The sequence below is a fragment of the Equus caballus genome, chromosome 3 (assembly GCF_041296265.1).
Source record: "Equus caballus isolate H_3958 breed thoroughbred chromosome 3, TB-T2T, whole genome shotgun sequence".
Lineage (NCBI taxonomy): Eukaryota > Metazoa > Chordata > Mammalia > Perissodactyla > Equidae > Equus > Equus caballus.
In genome coordinates this window covers 20,930,834-20,955,584 of record NC_091686.1, presented here as the reverse complement: position 1 = coordinate 20,955,584, position 24,751 = coordinate 20,930,834, and the positions used below count along the sequence as shown (strand labels likewise).

Sequence of the window (24,751 nt, the reverse complement as noted above, 5' to 3'; positions counted from 1 at the left end):
CCCAATGACCTCTGGGTATATTAGGCAGCTTTAAATTATAATTAAAATAATAACTGTGGTCCCAAAACAATAATAGATGTTGAATTATGCAAACACCAAATTAGGATGTCCAGAAAATTCAGGAACGATTGAAGGAAACCAGTGTAAGCATGGAATTAAAAAAGCTATCTTTGTGGCAACGTGAGCAAAGAGAACTTCTCTCTAACAGCAGCCTGGCTATTATTTTTTTGCTTTGTTTTGCCTTCCTACAAGGCCACTCAAATTTTTATTTTTTGTGTTTGCTGGATTTGGGGGGTCTGTAGAGGGGTATCTAGTTCTTTAGTTGACCTTGTTACGTTTTTACACACAAGAGAAAATAATGAAAACTTCTTGTCATCCTAGAAAACCTCTGTATTTTTATGATTTTTTGAAAATTTCTCAAATTCCTGGACACGAGCACTAAAAACCGACATTGTGTTTCATTGGATGCCAAATCCTCAGAGCGCTTTTGAGTCTCTCTAAGACACACACATCTGCATTCCTCCATCTGTCATCTTAGCTCATCTTCCTCTCCCAACTGTTCTTAAATTAAATGATTACATCTAATGAGAGATTTTCTTGGGAAAGCTTATGGAATTTGTCCAAAGGCAAATTAAAACATTGCAGTGTAATCACCCAACTCAACTCACTGCTTGGATGCTATCAGTGCCTACTTCTACCCAAAAGAGTTAATCAACCTTTGGGCCCCATATGGAGAAAAGCATCAGAAAGAAAGGCCAGTCAAGAGAAAATGGAACCCACTGACTGATGGTTGAGACGAGGGGACGAAAGTGCTGCAGAGTGGGCTATAAGATGTGCAGTGGGTCTAAAGGCCAGGGCAGGAAGCGCAGGAAGTGGGGAAGTGAAGGAACACAGTCATCTAGTTCTAGACCCTCATGTCATGATGTCAATCTCAGGGATATGAAAATTCACCTTCTCTCACCCTCCTTTCCCCATGGATGAATGGATAAGGGTTCCTGCAATCGTCACAGGTCAGGATTGATGGGACTCGTCAGCTTGACTGGTCATTGTCCCTTTATTCCCTCACCGCTCCATGTGAATTCTCTCTTATCATTTGGCTGAAGGGAACAGCTTCCCCAGCGATTCCAACTTGTGGGAATTTATCCTAAGGAGACAATTGGACAGATTCACCAAGCACAAGGATGTTCATTAGAGTATCGTTTATAATAAAATTACTGCTCATCCTTAGGGGATTCGTTAAATAACTGACAGTACATCCAACACTGGAATGCAGTGCAATCGTTGAAAAGGAACATACAAATCTACAATTCACTGACATGGTATATTGTTTTGGACAGCATGTGTAATATGATACCACGACATAAAATAAGACATATATATATTTATGTATGCAGAAGACATCTGATAGGATGTAGTCCAAGTTAACAGTGTTTGTTTCTGGGTGGTGGAATTTAGGGTTATTTTAACTTTCTTTATGCTTTGATAAATTTCTTGCATCTTAAAAAGATATTATATATTATCTTTATAAGCAGAAAGTAAGCTTAAATCTGGGTGCATATTTGAAAGAAAGATAGCAGCCTTGGTTAATGGGATATGAGCATTTGTGCTGCTCTACTAGTCTCCAAACCCCCCAAAATCCCAAGGAACTGAATTCTCAGAAAGAGGTTGGGTTGGGTTACGATGGGAATAGAAAGTTGGCTGCCCCGGTGACACTCGACCTCTTTATTCCCAGGCTACTCCATTCTAATTTGATAATCATCTCCATGGAACCTTATGCCCTCCATTCAACACTCAAAGCACTTCCTCAGATCAGTGCTTTCAGTTCATCCTCAGATCATCATTGTAACAGAGGTGGGCAGGGACGATGACTCCTCATCTGGGGACCTGAGGCATCAGTGGTGATGGGACTGGAGGGAGACCCTGCACTGCTGAGCCCAGCGTGCTGCTCCTCCATCTGTCCACTCAGGGCTTCTTTCCCTCGCCCATAGTGTTTCACTTTGGGAAACGAGAGGGAAAAGTTTTGAAAGAATCTTTTAATTAATTCAGGACATGGAACTGAAATCCTCTACATCTTTGTGTGTTGGGATGTTCAAGAGGTGGGTTAAATCTGGCTTTGATGATAGCGGTAGTTAGGACCTCGGATGGCCATCAGGGGTCATGATTCATTCTGATACTGCCAAGAAGCTCCGTCCTGGAAGTGTGGGGACTGAGATAATGGTCTCAGTTCTACTACAAACTACTGCAAACAAAGGCAAGGGTAACCTGACTGGGTCTTGACCTCTTTATATATAAAATGAATGGGGGAGAGTGATCAGTCTTACCTGCCCCCAAGGCATCATTTGGACAATCAAGTGCTATAACAGATATGGAGGTCCTCATCTCTTTAACTTCTCTCTGATGCTCTCAGGAAGAGTTGGTTGCCCCCACCCATACTATAGTCTTGAAATATACTACCACTTATGCTGTAAGTCTCGAAGTTTCTGCCTCCCCAGCGAGGCTGTGAAGAATGAAGTCGGGAATGATTCTGATCCATATACAACCCCATCCCAAGACCTAGCATAGTGCTCAGCACTCATTAGTTTTCAGTAAATGTTTGTTGACTTGGTGAGAGTCTGAAGAACTTGCCCAATGGGAAGCATTAGAAATTGCCGCTGTGAAACTGATTGAGTTGTTTTCTTACTTTACAACACCCAATTTATTATCCATTTTTTAAAAACCCCACACTTGGCCAGCCCCATGGCCGAGTGGTTAAGTTCATGCGCTCCGCTTCGGCAGCCTGGGGTTTCGCCAGTTTGGATCCTGGGTGCGGACATGGCACCGCTCATCAGGCCATGCTGGGGTGGTGTCCCACATGCCACAACTAGAAAGACCCACAGCTAAAAATATACAACTATGTACCAGGGGGCTTTTGGGAAAAAAAGGAAAAAAAAAAGCCCCACACTTCTCTCTAAGATTGTTAGAGCATGTTGAATAACAATAATAAGTGCTCACATTTGAGTGATAGCTTTGTGCCAAGCACCATACTATGCCCTTGACATGAATTGTCTCCCCTAATTCTGCCAGCCCTTTGAGGTGGGTACTGTTACTAGTTTTCCAGATAATGATGCTGAAGCTCAGAGGGTATTTGCCCAGAGCCCAGAGAGAATCGATCTGGAATCCATTTCCAAGCCCACTTTCTTGACTACTTTTCCTTCCTATGTGTCAGAAGCCAATTTGAACCAAAGAGCAGGCTGGGTTAGTACCTGTTCATTTTTATTCCTAGTTGGGATTTATATAATGTTAGCTTCTTTCAAAAGCTGTTTCAACCAGCCTGTGTTCAGCAGGTAAAACTGAACATGGCCACAATGAAGGCTCAGATGGGCTGCATTTCGTCACCCTGACTTCTGACAACATCAGTTCAGTTTTGGAGTGTTAGCTCAAATGTGGTCCATCCCTTTGTTTCTTAAATGTTCCCATTTTCTTTTACTTCCCTCTCAGTTGCCTCTTAACCAGCTGAGTGACAGAAACTCAATGCTGACCACTTCATTAGCCAATGACCTTGTCCCTCTGGCCTTCTGCCCTGCTTGCTCTCCTAGGCAGCTTGCCTTACGTCATAAGTCCTCGTTAAAGGTCAGGACCTTGGAGCCATCAGCACTGGGCATGTTGTTTTAACATATATCTAGAGAAATCAGGCCTGTCGGATCACATTAGGCCCTATTTGTGGACTGTGCGCCAATCCCTGTGGTGGAGATGAGCTGTTACCTTTGAAACACAATCATGGCTAGTTACCAGAGAGTACAGAGCAGGGATTATATTCCATCAGTGAGGCCCTTCTAATCTGTTTCTCCTCTCATAGGCAGGGCTGCCCTTCTTCCTGTACAGAGAAAATCCTCATAAACGGTGCTCCTGTAAAGGAGCGAGGCTAGGAGACACAGCGTGTTTCTAAAACCAGGTGTGTTAATGAGCGCATGAGGGTCGGTGTGGTATATGATAAGGCTACACTGCAGGAGCCCGAGGTAAACAGGCTCACTGTTACACCTGCTAGTATAGCAATAAAGTTATAAAGCTGACAGCCACTGTTTGTTGAGGGATTAACCTGAGGCCGGCATAAGACTAGGCGTTTTATATGCATTAGCCCATGTGATCCTTGTAATATCCCTGTGAAATTGATACTACCGTTAGACCCATTTTGTGGATGGAGAAATTGAGGTTCAAATAAGTCCAGTGATTTGCCCAAATTCACAAAGCAATTAAGTGATGGGGGTGGGACTGATTCCAAAACTGCTTCTGACCACCAGGCCACCGTGATTCTGTCGGGACGCTATTTGGTCTCTTCTTTGGAGCGAGATTTCAGGTGGTGTTTCAAGGGAACCATATTGTAATCCCTCTCATAGGGAGGGGCCCCAAATATCTCACTTGACCCAACAGAAGATTTGTTTAAAAATGGAGTCTGGGTCTAAGCCAACCCTCTTTTTTTTTTCTTCTCCAGGATTGGTTTTAAACTCATTCCTACATCCCGTGGGAGTCTGGCTGGACAGATCCCTTGACAGGGGATAGAAATAGCTCTCATAGCCTATTTTTAAGGAAAATGTGATGTCAGAAAATGAGGCAGGAATGGACACCCACACCAGGCTGGAGAATAAGGCAAACTTTTAAAGAGTCTTTCACCAGGAAATGCTCTCGGAGAGGAGGAGTGGGAATGCCGACAAAGAGACTAAAGTTGGCAAAGACACACCAGGTGGGTGGAGCTGCTTTTCACCTGGCCAGCATATTTCTGTCACATGTCTTGTGTTTGACCCACAGCAAGTTCAGCCAGGGAAGGTAATACTGTTGTCCTGCAGCAAAACTCACTTTTCTATCTAGAGAAATAGAGCCTGACAAAATGCACACAGAAATGGCCGCTTGCCTCTTTCCTGGAACCTCAAGGCACAATGCAGGGGTGTCTAGTAACACCACAATTTCCTTTGAACTGTTTGGTTTTGTTTGGTGCCCTTGTCTGGCAGGTTAGTCTTTTTGACTGCGTGAACTCACCTGGTATAACATTTTCTTTCATTGAGAAACAAGAAGGCTGGAACTCACCTCTCTGATTCCGGCAAAGCTGGACACCATCCAATCACGCTCGGCTAGACTTCTGGAGGCTGTAAATTATATCTTCCAAGCTAAGGAAGAGAAGAAAGAACAAACACACTGTTGGGGAGACGGCTGGTGAACTTTTGCAGGCCGCGTGGTTAATGAGCAAAATGATGCTCCCATTTCGCTTCACTTATTTTTCCTGGGTAAGATTTGTATCTGGGGTGAGGGTTTATTCAAACTGGCCCCACCTAGACCGGTATCATAAGTAAACCACACAGCTACCTGTATTCATCTATATCGATAATGCTGCAGAGAAGCACTTTCTTTAACTGGAAAGCCAGTCTTTAAAAACACAACTCAGGGCGGCCAACCTCGAGATAGCATCTGATATTCATTAGAAATTATACAACACTCTAAGCTGAAGTAAAGAAATACTGGTAGAGGGATCAGGATAAGAATGAGGAAAATCGAAAGTGAAATCCTGTGCTGATTGAAAGGGACTGGAGCCCCCACATTTCTCCCCAGCCACTGCGTTTCTGCCTGTCCATCCCAGGGAAAGCATTCCAATGGTGTTAACTACTGAACACTTGTCTCGCCTTCCATTCCCCTTTCCCTGGGTAGCTGCGGTGAGTTGGCTGCCGAGATGGAGCCCTGAACCTATCCATCAAGTCCACGGAAGAGAGAGTTAGAAAAGCAAACATTATCTGGGATCAATATCTTTACAAATCCAAAGGAAACCCCAGCTCCCGAAGGGTTAAGCCAGGGAAGGAAAAGCCATCAGGCTGTTTAGTGAGCTAATGTTTTTATTGATGGGGGAGGCCTTTAAGTCCCTAACAGGAAAAGTGGGGAAAGTGGCAGATTGTTTGACTGGGGAGAAAGGAGAAGGGAAGGAGCATTTTATATACTTCATGCTCTCATTCCCCCGCAATCAAACTCCTAAAATCCACATAATGCAGAAGACATTCCGTAACCTTGAATAATATTCAATACAAGGTGTTTTCCTCTCTCTTCTCCCCCTCCCAAAGTGGAATCCACATCTTCCCCTAACAATTTTGCAATAATGCACATCTCAGGCTAATGCCTGCACTGAAGAGCACATCTTAATTTAACAACTGTGTTATAAAGCACATCTCAAGCTAACATTCCTAGGATAATCCATATTTCAACCTAACTACCCTGGCATAACACTTCAATCTAATTCCCCCACTGTAAAGTACATTGCAATCTAACACCCTCATATAATGTACATCTCAGTCCATTATTTTGTATTTTGTAAGCCATATTTTGATATGTCTTTTCCATTAAGGAGCAGAACTGTCTGGAGACAACGGCTATTCCTGCGCTGAAAGCTTCCATAGTTCTTACATCGTCCTTTGGTGACAGGCTGCTGATGGATATGCTTCTGAACTTTCACCTTTGGCATCTTGGGTTCAACTCTGGCTTGTTTCTGTACTTCAAGCCTATGTCTTCTGTTGGGAGCAGGGGTGACCAGGGAGACCTGCTTGGTACTGAGGGGCCTTCTCTCATGCTAACCAGCAGGGCGGGCCAAATCAGATGATCAGAGTCTACCTCAGGAGAGGGCCGTCTGAGGTCAATGTCAGGGTCAGAGGTCAGGGTGTAGCTGCTGGCTAATAGAGTGTAAGCTAACACTGTTGTCAAATTGCTGGGTTAACCGACAATGCCTGCCTCCTGCTGATGACCTTACCCTGAGGGAGGGGGCTATTGGCTTTATTGGAAACCTGCCAGTCTCGGAGGTGATGGAAGTGGCTGATCACAGCTAAAGACTGTTTGACTGTTGCTGGTGGGCCAGTTCCGTGGTCTGTCCCCAAATGAAAGGCCTGCAGAGCTGCCTATCGGTGGCTGAGTTTTCCACATGTGATAGATTTCTCTTCTGTTTCACAGGCAGCTGGGTTCCCCTTCAGTAGTGGAGGTGGGCTATGGTAGCTTGAGGACATGGATTTTTCTGGAACTGAGAGCCACTAGAGGCGATGCTATCACTGACTTCTGGGAGGGCACCAACCTCATATTGCCAGTTGCATGGGGTTGACCGGTTCTTGAAAGGAAACCAATCCAGAACAAATTAAAAATAGATGTAAGAGATCCTTCCATTCCAAGGCATTTTGGTGAACATGAAAAAAGACAACGAATGTGTGTTCTGGAAGAGATTTAGTATTCCGACCACCAGTAGCTCAGCCTCACATTTTCAACCTATCCCATGCAGGAGGAAGAAATTAGATTTCTTTATCTGCTGGTGGCATATAACCAAGCTGGTAGTGCCATGAAATGAAAAAAGAGGTTTGAAAAAAAGAGGTTACTGAAGACTTAGAATTTTGAAATTTCCCAGCATAGCAAGAACAGGAGGTAGAAAAAAAAAAAAAGATGGAGAAAAAAATGATCTTTATAAAAGACATATGGATCATGGAGGATCACCAGCTAATACAAACCCCAGTGCAACCTACCAAGATAGACAATGAATGACTAGAAAGCATAAATTGGAGAACAGCTTATCGAAATTGCAAGGTTATTCTCCTCTTGTATTATGCTTGGGAAAACTCATAGAGAAATGGTAGCCCTAGTGTTTAAGTCTCTAACTTAATAGAGATGGTGAAGCACCTAGGAGGAGCAAAGTGATGTTATGAAGTGAACTTGAATGGTTTTTCCTAGAGACGAATTGACTGAGGATGACTTATCAATGACCTTCCGGTCAGGCGATGTGGCTTTAAGCCGCGTCAACACGATGTGATGGCATATAGTGAGACTTTGGTTTGACTCTAGTTACTATTTTCACCTCAGTTTCCTATTTAAGCCTCAGTTTCCTCTGTTAGAGGGATCGTGCCGTTCACCTTACATAGTTATGCTGAGGATTAATTCTGATGTAGAACCATTAGTAGAGTACTCAACACAAAGTTCACATTCAATACACGTTAGTTTCCTTTCCTTTAAACTGTGGCATGGGTTTTCTGATGACTGGCATTAATAAATATAGGGGTCTTGGACAATATACCTCCTGTGTGTGTGTAAGCAAGACAACCCCTATTTAGAAAGTTTAGACAAACTCCAGTTGATTGCAGGGGGATGATGTAGACCAGAGGTTAGCAAACTGTGGCCCACTGCCTACTTTTATAAATAAAGTTTTATTGGGACACAGCCACATTCATTCATTTACATATTGTTCATGGTTGCTTTTGCACTACAACAGTAGAGTTGAGTTGTTGTGACAGAGACATTGTGGCCTGCAAAGCCTAAAATATTTACTGTCTGGCCCTTTACAGAAAACATCTGCCAGCCACTGACCTATACCAATGGAACACTCTTTCTCTCTTTTGTATGAAAACAAAATGTTGTGTGGAAATCCAATATTTAAAGTAAGTTCAAGCAGCACGTATTTCCCCCAGGGAGCTGAATTCATCCCTGTTTGGCAAAAATACTCTTTTTTTTTTACTTTATTTTATTGAGGTCATATTGACTTATAACATTGTGTAATTTCAAGTGTGCATTAGTATATATCAGTTTCTGTATAGGTTGCATCGTGTTCACCATCAATTGTCTAGTTTTTATCTACCACCATACATATGTGCCCCTTTACCCCTTTTGCACTCCACCCCACCCTTGTCCCCTCTGGTAACCACTAATCTGTTCTCCTTATCCATGAGTTTGTTTATCTTCCACATCTGAGTGAAATCATGCAGTGTTTGTCTTTCTCTGTCTGGCTTATTTTGCTTAGCATAATACCCTCAAGGTCCACCCATGTTGTTGCAAATAGCACAATTTTGTCTTTTTTTCATGGCTGAGTAGTATTTCCTTGCATATATATACCACATCTTCTTTATCCATTCATCCATTTATGGGCACTTGGGTTGCTTCCATATCTTGGCTAATGTGAATAATGCTGTGATGAACATAGGGGTGCATAAATCTCTTTGAATATTATTGTTGGTAGAACTTCTGAAGCGACTTCCATGGTTCCATGGAACAGTTTGAAAACTATGGACTGGATAATCTCTGGATATTTCTTTAAGATCCTGGAAACTCAGTGATATCTTCAGAAATTAAAGAATGGCATAATGGATATGCCTAAGCCTGGCAAATTCTGAGCATTTTCTTTTTTTTTTTTACTACTAACTGTGTGATGTTGGGCAGGTTGTTTAACTTCTCTGTGCCTCCATGTCCTCATTTTAAAAATGAGGACAATATTTGCCTCACAATTTGTTGTAAGGATTAAATGAGATAATATATTTAAAGCACTTGAAATAGGGCCTGGCTCATAGCTAGTGCTCAGTAAATGTTAATTATATTGTAATTGCTGTTATTAATATTTCGGGCCTTCACTGGTGCTATGGAGATCATATGCATATTGTTCTCAATGTCCCTAATGACATTTTGTGTTAAATAATTAATTCAGTTGGTCACTCCCTCAACACATATTTTGTGTACTGAAGTAAACAGCAAATGAATGGGAGTCCGTTCCGTGCCAGCTGCACCTCTAGCCTCCTCTCGCTCAGTTACTTTGGGCAGTTTGCATTGGTGTTTATTGCTCCTCATCTTACGTGGCGTTTCAGAGTGACGCCACTGTTCAAAACAACTTCCTACAACTCTATCTTCGACAGCTCCACAATTAATTTTTCAGCTAGCAGTTTGGTTTCAATGCCTACGAAGTAATTAGACCTTAAAGGCTCTTTACCAGGATTGTATCCTGTCAGCGAATGTGAAAGAAACAATCATTATTCTTTAATATTTATTGAGTGTCTTCGTTGTGATATGTGGACTCACGGAGTAACTTGCCTTCTTGTTGAAGATGCCAGCACAGTCCAGTCCAGTGTGTCTTAGGAAGGTAGACGGACTGTTCTAGAGGCCCAACATCAGAGGCCTGAGTTCTCACATCCTGCCGTTTGTCATGCTGCTCCGCCAAATGGCACATTTTGGGGTGTGAGAGGTTCCTAATTTGTTATTTCTGAGTGCATCTTCTAAAGTTTGACTCCAAAACGGTAAATTCCAAAGATGACATCCAGTGATTTCTTGTACCAAGCAGAGGCAGCCCTTTGGGGAGTTATGTTTTCCATCATTGTCAAGATAATAATGGGGGCCGGCCTGGAGGTACAGCGGTTAAGTTCACACGTTCCACTTTGGTGGCCTGGGGTTCACCAGTTCAGTTTCAAGGTGTGGACCTATGCACTCCTTGTCAAGCCATGCTGTGGTAGACGTCCCACATATAAAGTCAAGGAAGATGGGCACGGATGTTAGCTCAGGGCCAGTCTTCCTCAGCAAAAAAGAGGAGGATTAGCGGCAGATGTTAGCTCAGAGCTACTCTTCCTCAAAAAAAAAAAAAGAGAGAATAACGAAATGGACACCACCACAAATGCCACAGGATGAAGATTTGAGACCCTTTGACTTTATCTATCACCCCCAGAGACTAGTTCAGGTTGCCCAGACCAAAATGCAGAGCTGCCTGCCAGGGTGGCAGGTGGACAATTATCACCTACTGGCTGCTAAGAATGTTCTCTAAGCAGCTGGGGCCTAGTGTAGTCCAGCAACCATCCTTACCGGATGAGTGACCTTCAGCAAGTTGCTTTATCACTCCAAGCCTCAGTTTCTCCATCTGCAAATGAAAATAACTATAGCTACCTCACAGGATTGTTTTGAAGATCAAATAAAGTAAATACACAGTAAATGGTAGCTGCTGTAATTATGATTATCATTAACATTACTGTAACACAAAAGAAATAGAACCCATAGTTTCTGTTTTTGAATGGCTTATAGAATACCATAGTATAAACATAAAAACACATGGAATAAACTTGAAAGACATTTACACGTCAATACCCAAATAACATAAATTAAAATATTAGTTAAAAGATAAAGAGTAACTCGTGGACATGGTTTGCTCTCCTGATTTGATATAAATAGATTGTAAATTCCTGAATGACAGAGGCTATAGCCATTCATATTTGTATCCTCAGCATTTTCTAACAAAGAACCTTGCACATTTCAACACTCAATATGTATCTGTTGAACTGAACTGAACTAAGATTCTTTGTAAATTCAGTAGAATCCTACAAAAAATAATCACTGGAACAATTCAAGTGTGCACAGATGGGAGCTGTGAGGGCTACTGAATTCAGTAAAGTTCTGCAATTGACATCACTAAAACGAAAACCAGAAACCCTTGCAGAGAATGGGCAAACAGAATGGAATATTATTTGGAATGAAAGGGAATGAAAGAATGCTACAACATATGGGTGAATCTTGAAAACATGCTAAGCCAGTCACAAAAGTCCACATATTGAATGATTCCATTTGCACGAAACGTCCACAACATGAAAATTCACAGAGACAGGAAGTAGGTTAGTGGCTGACTAGGGCTGAGGGGGTTTGGCGGAGAATGGGCGTGGGAATGACTGTCAGTGGGTGTGGGGTTTCTTTTTGGGGTGTTGAAAATGTTTTAAAATTGAATGTGACGATAGTTGCACAACCTTGTGAATATACCCCAAACCATTAAATTGTACACTTTGGGTGAATTGCTTGGTATGTAAATTTTATCTCAATAAAGCTGTTAAGAAATTTAAAAAAGAATGGGCAAACATTGACATATCTTTGGAATACTGGAAATGTAGGTATGTGCCCTAAGATTGTTCAGCTATTATGTTTTAGGATCTAAAAGTTTATAGACAACAAAGTTTACAGACTTTTCAATAGAGTACACAAAATATGAAACCCTTGTTTTTGTTTAAAAAGCATATAAAGTTCAGATGCACACTATATATACTCTTTTCTATGTATAATATATAGATACATGCTCAGCTTATTAAGGTATAATTTATATATAAGAAATTATAAAATTCGCTTTCTTTAAGTATGTATATTTTTTACAATAAAAAAGAAATATTTCATAAAAGGAAAATCATGCATATCCTAATGGAATTACAAGTCATTTTAATTTTCCACTTTTTTGTATATCTGTATTTTCTAAAATGTCTACAATGAATTTATATCACTTTGGAAAGGGGTAAATGTTATTGACGTGTACAGCACAGATGAAAAGTGGTGAGGGACATGGAGTGAAGACGAGAGTCAGTTAGCTGGGGCAGACGTCTTAGAGGGGGAAGGAGAGTGTGTGGCCACTGGAAAAGATTTCCTGGATGGGGAAGAACTGTCTTGTGTGGAGTATGGCAACTGGCTGATGTGACAGGGACCTCGAGAGGAAGGAACCTGATGAACCCGTCAGAGGCACATTGGAGGAAGGCCTTGAAGAGCTGTGAGACTCCTCTGAATCTGATATAATTGGTTCTGAGTAGTCAAGTGATCAGAAGATTATCCCAGCTACCTTATATCCTGGCCCAAGTGACTGAGGGATGCTGGAAGGAAATCCACAGGAGACAGACTTTCTGGGGCTCAGGAACAAGAATAGGGTGGCTCCTTCTGAGTTTCCAATTTGCCTGGTTAGTACTGGTGGTTCTGAGAGCTCCAGCAGTCAAAGGACCCCTGCCCTCACATTGGTCTGTATAGCCTTTCCGGAATTGTTCCCAACTCCACGGCCCCATATTATCAAGAACAGGAATAGGAGCCAGCAGTAATGCACAACGTAGGCTGAAGGGGAATGCTAAAAGCCTGAGATCAGCCAAGAGTCTCCCCAAGTGGCTCAGGACCCAGCAGGAATGTAAAATAACTTTCGATGTGTCTTCCAAATCTGATGCACTGCAGGTGGCTCCCAAGCCATTGTGTTGAGAAGGATACAGAGGCTGCCTCCTGGCTCAATGGGAAAGGATGCTGTGTTTGATTAGTCATGTCTGACACAGGCATAGGAATGGAGAGTAGTGAAATCCATACCACATTATTTTCCATCCTGGAAAAGGGGCACTTCTTAGATTCAGCCTAGCCCCTTTTGTCAAGTTCCCAAGAAATCCAAACACTTTTAGGACTGCCTGAAGTGTTGAAGTCTGATAAAGTAGACTTGCAGGTCAAATCTGAATTCCTTTAAATTCCCATGAAAATATTCCAATCCCCGTGTGCTCCTTGAGTCAAATCCAGGGAGAATTCCCTGGAGAATCCTGGCCTTGCCTGGAGCCTAGTCAAAGAAATGTGAACTTTCTATCTCCAGCGTTATACCAGTTAATAGACTGAAGAATGGAAAAATGGAAAGGATGGGTGGGAAGGGGGTTGGAACCTGTTAGTTATTGGGCAGCTCCTCTGTGAGCGATGGGTGCAGGCTGCTCCCTCTGAGAGACAGCCTTCCCTCACAGTTGCGGAAGGTATTTTTAGTACATCCTATGTACCAAATAACTGTTCGTATGTTCTGAGTGATGATGAATTCATTCAAACAACGAGTCAAGACCCTGGATATCACTCAACTCCAGTCAGTCATAACAGCTGAAAAACGTAAAATATAACATCCACCCTGTTAGTCTTGCTTTCCCTTTTCTTCAATATGCATATTCAAAAATCTCATTCCATTCCTGGCTGTCAGAGATGGTGACAGTTGTGGGGGTTTTTCTAGCTTTATCAAGGAAGATTATTTTTTAACCCAAATTATTTCCCATTGTAAATGTTTAAATCCATATTAAGTCCAGATTAATGCAGGAAGCAGCTTCAAAGGATATTGATGGGGGGAAAATAATAATAAATGAAATTGTGAAGGATGGGACTCATCTCAAGGAACATTTTCAGACTAGAAAAGAAAGTTGTTTGGATTTCAAAGGTATCTAAAGAAAATATATTTCCCAGGGATTGCTGGCCCCTTTCACAAACACCCAAACTTTGTATACAAACTAGGGCTTGGAGCACTTTTTTTTCCATGATTGGAATTAATAATGCAGATAAACCCTAAATAAATCAGGATTAGTGTTAACCGCATCTTGAGGTTTAGGATGCTATAGGAAAATGAAAAGAGAGGAAAAAAAATTGGTTGCTTAAAAAAAAAACTGTCTGGGCTACTGAGTAAGGTGAAGGGGGCTGAGGGAGGAGAGGAGAGAAATAGAGAGAAGGGAGGACCAGCTGAGCTGAGTAATCAAAGACCTTCTAATCGCTGCAGCCCTGGAGATGTGTTCAAAGGCTCTTTCCTGACCACAGGCTGTGCAAGGCCACAAGTGAAATGCAGTTGCCTGGGAGGGGGAGGGGTGTCTGGGATTGCTGGATGGCATTGCTCTCTGTCTTTGTTAGGGGGAGGTCAGCTGGATTGTCAGATTTTAGCATCTCTTCAGGAAGCAGGTTCAACTTTTTGGTGTTAGGGAGAGATCACTCCCCCTCTCCCCACAGCCCACCTGCCAAACCAGTGAAGAAAAGGAAGATTCAAATCTGGATATTCGTTCCAACCTGGGAAAGCAATCACCACAACAATTTCTCCCAGAGCTCTAAACTTGGGCATAGGAATCATTTTTAGATAAATAAGTGCACCTTGTGATGAATTTTAATGAAGCCATTTAGATTCTTTGAACTTTCTGCCTTGGGGTCACTGAAAATGACCCCAACCCATTTATTCCAGACTCTGCTCCCTCCTTTCCCTTCCAAGAGCCCAAAAGCCTGCAGATGTGGAAGACTGAGTCCTTTTCCTCTGGCTGCCATCAAGGGCTTAATTCTCGGTAAATGCTTCTTAATTCTCAGTAAAGAAAGAAGTGTTCTTAACCCCAAATCACATGATTGCAGAGATTTCAGCTGTCAACGTGAAGCTAGAGTTGAGGTTGTCATTGCAACAGTGTCACCCTTCTCCCTCGCTCTTGGCCCAAATTAACTCAGTGATGGCCAAGCTTTCTCACTTCCCTCTGCTACTGCTGAACTGCAGCCAGTAGGATCTGGTGTCCATGTGACATGACTCCTGGCTATGCCTGCTTCGCTGACCTCTTTGGTAATGCACAGATCTCACTTTTGTTCTAATCTTCAAGCAACCAGGCTGGTCTGAGGTTTTTCAGAATTTTGGGAGTTTTGAGAGATCACATCTCCCATCTGTTTCCTGTTCCGTTTTTCAACACTTCCTCTTCTCTCCCCTGCACCACTGACTGGGCACACACAGGCACTGGACAGTCTCTCCCTGCCTGCGACAGAACAAGAAGAGTCTATATTGATGCTTTTATTATCCTCCTAGGTTTGCCGTTCAATCTCCCCCAAGACGCACTAAAATGGAAAGAAATTAATGATGCAGGGGCTCTTTTCTCAGCCCCGGAGGTAATTCTTATGTAATCTCTGTGGCCATTGGTGGCGACTTTGCTGTAGGTTGAGCACAGAAAAAGCAACATACATTTTCGGGACTCTTGATAGTTACCATGGTAATTTGAGACTTTGGTAAATACAAATATATTCTGGGGAAAAAGTGTTATTCAGGTACAAAATGTTCAACCTTCATAAAACCTTGTAATACTAAAGATGGGTGAAGAGTGAGGGAGACATGTTTAGCGAAGGCCATCAAAAAAACCCCCCAAAGATAAGATTGTGCAATGAAGAAGCGTGAATAGAATTCCAGCATAAAGATAAAGAAGGATTTTTTTTCCACTTGGCACATATACTCTTAAAAACAGTTCCATGTGCCTCAAAGCCAAAACAGCACACATTTAAGGTAAAAAATCCTTAGGGCTTTAGGTTTTAGTGGTCTATATAAAGGATGCTGTTCCTACATGAAACTGGGAGCATCTCCCAGACACAAGGATTCTTGTTTCCAAAGAAGAAGCTCAGTGGAAATAAAGTCCTCACCCCAGTTCCTCGTCCTTCCCTGTAAACAGAACTGCCAATGGTGATGAGGCGCAGCCCAATTCAAATGGATGCTATGATATAAGGATACACACACACATACTTTAGATTCATGTCATTATATAAAGTATATATACATATACACACATACACACACCCATATCTATCTATCTATTTATCTATCTATCATCTGTCTATCTATCTATCACCTATCCGTCTATCTATACATATAGGTATATATATATATAAAACTTTCTTTTTCAGTAATGCAAAAGTCAGTCTCATTATAAGAACTACTTGATAGGTAGATGGGTAGTTTCCATTCAAAAAGGTGATTTGGGGTACTAAAAGAAAACTGTGTATTTTTTTCTTTTTAAAAGATGCTTGTTAGAGACAATGGACTAGATTGCAAAGCATACCGAAATGGATTTTCAGAAAACTGCTACCATGAATCTGTTATTACTGCAAGGAGACTTCTCCCAAATAGGTAGGGCTCTCTTGAAGGAAGCCTTTGTTCCTAGCCCTGCCTTCTCAGCAGCCACGTTTATAAAGCATGCCCAGATGTGCCTGACTTTAAAGTCTAGCCTTTCACAGGAAGCAGGACAAGTCATGAGTGGGATCGTTTAGAAGCCCTAAAGGTGCTGGCCTCCCCCATTCCCTTTCCTCACCCAACGGATGGTGTGGAGTAGCTCCAAGTTTGTTTGGGTTGATGGTGACTGTTAAATCCTGGATTTTCCATGACAGTTCTTACTTAAAATGCCCTCTGCCATTCAGAGTTTGCATCAGCCCAGCTCTCAGACATGGACTTTTGTTCTGGAAACTACGATCTCTATGGCCAAATCAAACATCAGGGCTCATCACAGGTTAACTTCATTCTTGGTTGATGATAAATGTAGAGAAGTTGACCTGGCTGATTTGGGGAAGTTCGATAGAAAAATGACTAGTCAACAATAGAAAATTTGATCAGGAAGAGACAAGTATGCAACTTTCCTGCTCCCCCTTAAAAAAGGAGTCAGTTGACCATCCTTTGGCAGTAGTTCATTATTTCCAATTTTACATAATTGAAAACGAAAAAGTTCTTAAAGTTTGAACAGTGGTAATTAAATCTGAATTGGATGGGATATTTGTAATTTTAAATGCTTGAATTCTGAGGGGAAAAAACTGTGTAATGTTGTTGGCCAAACGACCCTAGTCATTAAGATTCCTATGGCATTATTTAGTTAGTTGGCTTTTTATAACACCGTGAGGTTTGCTGTGGGACACAGAGGAAGCCACTGGCCTCACAAGCAGGAGAGGCGTTTTAGAGAAGAGCCTCTGAGTGAGAGAAGCAGCAGCTTAATTTCATGCTAACAGTTCGCTTTAGCATTTCTGGACTCCTCGGGATCAAGGAACTGAGACGAGTTGAGGAAAATGAACAGAAATAACTGTTTTCATGAAGCCAATGGAAACCACGTTTGGATCCAGGAAAAGAAAAATGAGACAGGAAAGGGAGGGTCACATTTTTGAAGGAAATCATGCGGTATTTTGGTAATCCTTTGTTGATGAAAAAAAAATTAACAGCGCATTAATTATGTCCTAAGAATGGGGTGTGGCTGGTCTGCATCTTGGGTCTTTCCAAGGCTGGGCCAGCAGTCCAAGCATTTGCCACTTTGTGGAATGGAAACTTGGGCTTCTGCTCTCTGAAAGGGTCCTGGACATACACTGTTGAGCTCCTCCACAGCGGCCAAAATCTGACCTGTGCAAGAGTTCAGGAGATAGGAGGCTATTTTACAAGACAAGTAAGGACAACCTGACAGGTTAGGATCTTTATAAGACTGGTAGTGTTCTGCCAATGCAAAGTAATGAGCTAGATATGCCAAGAAAGATATCTGTCTCTTTCCTTTTTCCCTTCCTCCTTCCTATTTCCTTCCTTCTCTCCCTCCCTTCCTCCTTCACTGTCTCTCTCTTCCTCGACAAGCCCTCCCTCCTTCCCTCCTTTCCTTCCCTCCCTCCTTCCTTCCTTCCTTCTCTCTCTCCTCCTTTTATTACTGATACTTTCTTATCAGTAATATATATTTGCGAATTTCTTTTAAAATAGTTCCAATATTCACATTCAGATAAGTACAGCATGAACCCAACCTTGACCCTTATCCTCCTAGATCCTTTAAGCAGAATTAAGTAGATAATTGCCACTTCCTTTAGAGGTGCATGATATATTAAACATACCTTGCTGTGGTAGTAAAAGTGGCCACATATTTTCCCCCTTTTTCCATCTGTGCTCTTGAGAAGTGCCTTCACAGGTTGTGGTTGGCCATGTGACTTTCTTTGGCCAATGGGACAATAGCAAATGTGGCACAAGCAGAGGCTTGAAAAATGTTGAAAAATGCTTGTGTATTGAGGTTGGTTCCCTTGTTGCCTTTTGAAACCCTGGGACCACCATGTGAAGAAGCCCTAGTTAGCCTTTGAAGGATGGGAGAATCACTTCAGCTGACATTGAGCCTACTGCCAGCCATGAGAGTGAGGCCATTTTTGTTTACCCATTTCAGTCAAGCTGACTCAGACCAGGCACGTTGTCCAGCCTACCCACAGAATTGTGAGAAATGGTTTAATGTTTTAAGCTACTAAGTTTTTGCGTAGTTGTTGACATGGCAAAAGCTGTCTAACAAATAATAACTAAACTTGTTATTTTTCTCCCTTAAGCTCTATTATCAGGGATGTCTTTCCTTAAACATAAAGCATTGTTTGGGTATATGATTATTAACTACTACACAATGACGAATCTCCCTTTCTGGTTAAGAGTCTTATCAGATTTTCCTAGGTAGTCACTGTGGCCATTTGTAAAGGTTGCTTCTAATGTGTTTGTGGACCAGTTTCATGGGAAGCAACGTTTCTCATTGTAGCTGTCATGAGCAAGGTTCTCAGGATGAGAGCTCCAAACAGGGCTTTGCAGATGTGGGTTCCATCTCTTTCTCTTCCTTACCCCACAGTCATTTTTTTTCTAATCTCTAAGGCTGGTTACATCCTTTCTTCTATCTTCATGTCCCTTATTACTGCTATTATAATCTCACTCCCTAATTGCCTCTTTCAAGTTAGCATCTCTCTTGTTATGAGCGTAAGAAAGAATATTAGTATTGCTTTTCTATTTTAAGTAAAATAGGAATTCTGTGATGGCGTGCTTATTCTTTTGGGGGGAAGGCTGTCATGGAGGACTAATCCCAGCCCCTCCAAATGGTTTTCATCTCTAGTCTTCCTCTTTATCCAATCCATTCTAGATTCTACTTCTATCATGCTATTGCTCCATCATTTATGTATCATTTCATTCCAAAAATGCTCGTAGTGACTTATTATCAGATTAATCCTTTTAAAGTACTGACCTTGGCATGCTACTCACCTGTTCAAAAGTTCTCAGTGGGTCCCCACACTCTATGGGTAAAGTCTCAGTCCTTTGGCCAGGCATATAGGGCCTTCCAGAATTTGGCCTCACTCTGCCTTCCTAACTGGGCCTCTTTCTATTCCTCACATAAACACACTATAGCCAATTGCTCTGAGACGAATTTCCCTTATTGTCTGCTCTAGATTCTTCCATTTTCCTCTTTGCAAACATAGTTACCTTTTGAGGTTAGGCCTAAGTGACCCCTCTCCTCCAAAAAGTTCACCAACCACCTGGGCGCATGGAGTGGTTTTGCTCTTCTGAATTCTTACAGCCCCGAGGGTCTTAGTCACTCATTTGTTACTGATCACGTCCAGCATGTACAGTCAGCGATGATGCTTGTGTCTTTCAAGTCTTCCGGACTTGATTATGTGCTCCTTGCGGGAGAGACTACATGTTTTCATATTCCCCAAAGTGCTTAGACAGTGTATGTTTAATGTTGGTGCTTAATAAACATCCCACAACACATTGGTTTCCAACCTTTGAGAGCAGTATTTCTCCAAGCGTGGTTTATACGTTCTTGCATCAGAGTGACTTGGGGTGCTTGTTAAATACTCTGTCTCCTGCGCTCCTTCTCAGACCTACTCAGTTTGCCTTTCTGCTGCTAAGGCCCAGGAATCTGCACAGTAAACAAGCTTCCCAGGGATTCCTATGTTCATGAAAATCTGAGAATCTCTCTTCTACCGAAGGTCTCCAAGTAAGAAAATGCAATCCATGTATGGCCTGGTGGACCCTTACTTCTTTACGTAAAACTTAGGGATCCTGAACTTATTGAAACTTCTAGAATCCAGAACTGTGATTTTTCAAGTCGGGATGGGAGTGGTGTGCCCTTGGGGAGAAGGGTTTGGAAAGGTAGATTTAAGATGACAGTATGATTTATATTTGGGAAAATTCTCATTGTTTTTATGATATAAACTACAGAAAAGTGGAGCATGACCAAATCATCTTGGTTGGTGTGATATGCAAAGAACTGCTGAACCACAAGCTTCATGACCCTAGGATCTTATTCTCTCCTATGTCCCTACGTCCAGGGTAACATGCAGTGCACAACAGGCCCTCAACACAGTTCTTGCCTCTGAGTAATTCGTACAACTAACTGGAGTTTATAAATGAAGATTATGTGTACACATCCTTGATAAGTACATTTAAACATCATGGATGTATGAACTAGTCTGCTTTAAAAATGTATCTGTATATAACACATTTTTTTGTGTGTGGAAGTCTTAAACTATAAATATTTAGCTCATATCAAAGGAAAAGAGGTATATACCACAGATTAATTTTCGATGAGGATAGCTAATTTACTTTTTTTTAAAGGATACATCTTAAAAAAAATAACCATGTTACTGAGATATAGTTTACATACCATAACATTTACCCTTTTGAAGTGTACAATTTGGTGGTTTTAGTATTTCACAGAGTCGTGCAACAATAACCATTATCTATTTTTAGAACATTTTCATCATCCCCAAGAGAAACTCCACTCCTAGTAATAGTCACTCCTCATTCTCTCCAACCCTATGCCTCTCCTCTTAGCCCCTGACAACCACGGATCTACTTCCTATCTCTATGGATTTGCCTATTCTAGATACTCCATATAAATGGACTCATACAGTATGTGGTCTTTTGTAACTCCCTTCTTTCACTTAGCATAGTGTTTTCAAGGTTCTTCCATGTTGTAGTGTGTATCAGTACTTCATTGCTTTTCATGGTCAAATAATAGTCCATTGTATGGATATACCACATTTCGTTTATCCCTTTGCCAGTTGATGGACATTTGAGTTGTTTCCACTCTTTGGCTATTATGACTAATGCTGCTATGGGCATTTGTGTGCAAGTTTCTGTGTGTGGACATAGGTTTTCATTTCTCTTGAGTATACACTTAGGAGTGGAATTCCTGGGTTCTTTGGTAGTTCTGTGCTTAAAGAAATATCTTTTACTTCTGTAACTTTGACTGCCACTATTGCTGTTACTGGATGCTAATAATTATGGAGTATTTATTCTGTCCTGAGCCATATACAAAGTTCTTCATATACATGGTCTCATTTAACTTTCACAAAATTCCTATTTTACGGAGGGAACATTGAGGCTCGGAGAGGGTAAGCAACTCACTCAAAGGCTCATTGATTTGAATTAGGTGTAACTCTAGGCTGCTGCTCTTAACCACTATCCTATCTGCCCCTGGAGTATCATATTTCCCCAAATAAAAACATTTTTTTTCATAAAATGAAAACTTTATTTCATTTAGATTAATCTAAATGGGAAACAGTAATGAAACTATTCTAAATTCAAGGATAATGACAAAAGAGTAGCCTCTAAAGAATGATAAGTTGTCTGTGAATTCAGAGTTATAACTATGTTCTTAGGAAAAACTCAGGCTACTCTATGTTCTTAGTCTTATATGGCATTATTCAGGCACAGAGCGCAGATTCCAAGAACATGTGGTCTTCAGGTGTTTTCCATAGCTTTTCCCTCAGGATTTGACAGTGATCATTGGGCAATGTTTCTCCTACACTTATGTCTTTGACGTGCAGATGGTCATCTCCTTCCATAGAGACAACACATCTCTTTTCCCTTGTTTAACTCTTCAAGGCATTTGGCATGGCTTGGTTGTCTAAGTTCTTCTATTCACAATAAATACACAATTTTCCCATGAGATAGTTTAATCTAATGAGTCTGTACTGAACCAGGTGCTGGGCTCAGGAGAAGCGAGGAATAGGGCATTATGAACGCCTAACAAAGACTCTTGTTCTTAAGGTCCTGACAATTTCACTGGGTAGGCAAAAAAAAGCACAAATAAAAGCATTCAAGAACAAGGCCAGGCTATGGATTAGGAGTTGCAAACTACAGTCTCATCTGTTTTTATAAATAAAGTTTTATTGGAACATAGCCATGCCCACTCATTTATGTATCATCTATGGTGCTGTTGTGCTATTATAGCACAGTCGAGTAACTGTGCCAGACGGTATGGTCTGCAAAGCCTAAAATATTTACTATCTGGACTTTTATAGAAAAAGTCTGCCAATTCCTGGAATACATAATTAAATACCAAAGCAAGTAGAAAGAACAGTAATAAGCAGGCTAACAGTTCAGAAGAGTGAAAGTTTAATGTTGTGTTGTGTGTGCACATGCAGGGGTGACTTTTTAGAGGAAATAAGACTTAATTAGAGCACTAGAAAAGGATAGAACTTGGACAGTGAGATGGGAGAAATGGGGTACTCCAAGGGTATTTAGCAATATTCTGTATAAATATAAATAAATTAATTAATTTTTAAAAAGTATTATTATTGATTTCAAGATAGATTATTTACTAGAAGCCACATGTTTTTACTCTCTTTCTTGCTTGCAACAGCCTTGTGAGGTAGGCTTGGGGGTGAGTTATCCCAGTTTGGCAGCTGGGGGTCAAGAGTTTGGTTGAAGGTCTTGCTGGAGGTTGCAGGGCTGCTGAGCTCACCCTGAAACTCTAGCCGCGTTCTGGCTTTTCCAGGGAGCCTGCACAAGAACTCTGTCATTTGCATCTATCTATGTGCAGCAGAGGAAACAATAAGAACTTTGAAATGAAATCCTCTTATTAATTTTTACACCAACATTTCCATTTCTTGAGTTTTCATGTCCTTAAATAATACTAGGCTGTGAGAGGTTGAGTCATGGGTAGACTGTTAGTCTTAAGGTCAGGTTGTGCTTAAATGCTGCCAAGTGAAGTACAACCTGAAGACATGGATGTGCTCGTCACTCATCCCCTTGTGAGCTTGAGTATCTTGGTTCTTTGAAGGACCAGTTCATCTCAAACCAAAAACATGTAGCTGACACTCATTAGAAAATTTGGAATTTGGCCAGCACTTATTGAAAGCTTGCCATGGGCCAAGCACTCTCATTAACCCTTCATGTGTTTAATTCTCACAATAACCCCAAGAGGGAGGTACTATTATTCCCTATTATACAGATTAAGAGAGTTAAGCTAGTGTGCTTGAGGTCAGACAGTTAAGAAATGTCAGAACTGGGATTTGAGCCCAGGTGGTTGGGCTTCAGAGCTGCATTCTTATTCACTGCACTCTTACTGCACTTATTGACAAGCATGGGGGTGCGTCATTTTGAGTCATGCTCAGGAAGACGAACTGAAAGATGCTATACATAAACTGCAGGGAAAATAGCCATCCTCTTCAGCGTGGCTATAGTCAGAATTAGAAAGCTGTGAGCATAGACTTCAGAAGTTCCTAACGGGTTCTCAGTCTTGCAGGTATCTCAGAGGGAGGACAAGAGGCACAGGAGGAATGCAAGGTCCATGCTGGAATTACTCCAGTCTGGAGGCAAAACATGACAGCATCTAAGAGGAAAAATCGAGATAAGTTCTTATTTGGGGACAAAGGTAGGACAGGCTCAAGTGCAGAAAGCTTTCAACAGGGCTCCAAGAAGGGCTGCACGGCTATGCTGGAGCCCCTGGATTCTTAACATACCACACTTCGCCTCACTTACATCAGCTTCATGCAACCCCAGCCACATTCCGCCTGGCGCTTAGCCTATGGTGACATGTGTTCTTGCCCGGCTTTCACTTCTTTCTGGAGTTGTTATCCAGAGATTGGACATTGACAGAATAAAATGGTAGACTTGGGTCCATGGAAAATGCAACCAGACACACTTAGAAAGCAAAATGCGCACACCTCTGTCAGAGTGGCCTGGGTCAGTCTCATTAATTTCAAGTCACTGGACTAGACTCGGGAATGGCAAACCACTAGAGTCTTTTCACCCCACCCCTCATGACTGAAGCAAGAGCCCAACTATGGGGGCAAAGTATGCATTTCATTACCTATTTTGGACAAATCTTATGAACTGGCTCTGTTAGAGAGTAAGGTTTGGGAATAAAAAGAACCACCTAAGATATGAAAGAAAAGATGAAGTCCGCTTAAGAGAACCAGACAATGCTCAACAATGACATGGATAGGAGAGTCGAAGGTAATTATATTTGCTATCAAATTGGGAGATAATACAGAAGAATACAGTGCAGTTCAGAAGTCCTGGAATACATTAAGGCTGCGGGCTTAGTAACAGGCTTATGTAATTTAATGAGCAGAAATATAAGTTATAAAACAAAGAAGATAAGCTAAGCAACAAGAATATTCCTGAAGGGCTTGGAATGGGTTTTTGAGTGATGTAGCAGATATTCTCCCAAATTATGGGGAATACGGAGGGTTGTATTGAGCCTAAGTACATTATTCTCACTCTGGTGTAGCAAATACCAAGGTTTTATCTCAACACCGCTCTCAGTTTGAGCCACCTGTTATAAAATAAAAATGGTCCTGTTATAATGGTTGGAAGCCAACCGTGGAAGTCAGCACAACATGGAGATTTATGGGGCGTCCAATGTTGTGAGCAGCCTCCAAAAGGAAGACTGTGGCCCCCCAAAAGGAAAAGATTCATGCTGGAGTTCAGGGAAATGGAGACAAATCCGAAGGTCGTTGGGAATGGCTGCAATGAGATTCTTCAGAGCAATGGTGGAGTATAAAGAACTCGAGCCTGGCAGCGATTTAGGTAACATTTCTCGATGCTTTAAAGAAGTTATAGCAGGACGAAGCCACCAAGAAGGCCGTCAGCTCAGTCAAACCAAGGAAGAGAAAGATCTGG

The 24,751-nt window shown here is 41.7% G+C and overlaps 1 protein-coding gene across 1 annotated transcript in view; it reads right to left on the bottom strand.

Moving 5' to 3' along the window:
- The window catches only part of ZFHX3 (zinc finger homeobox 3), a 1,295,343-nt gene that overhangs the window by 299,436 nt on the left and 971,156 nt on the right, over positions 1-24,751 (bottom strand). The window contains exon 13 of the mRNA XM_023637235.2: positions 5,059-5,138. The gene's annotated coding sequence lies outside the window, so the exon portion shown is untranslated. The remainder of the gene's footprint in view (positions 1-5,058; positions 5,139-24,751) is intronic.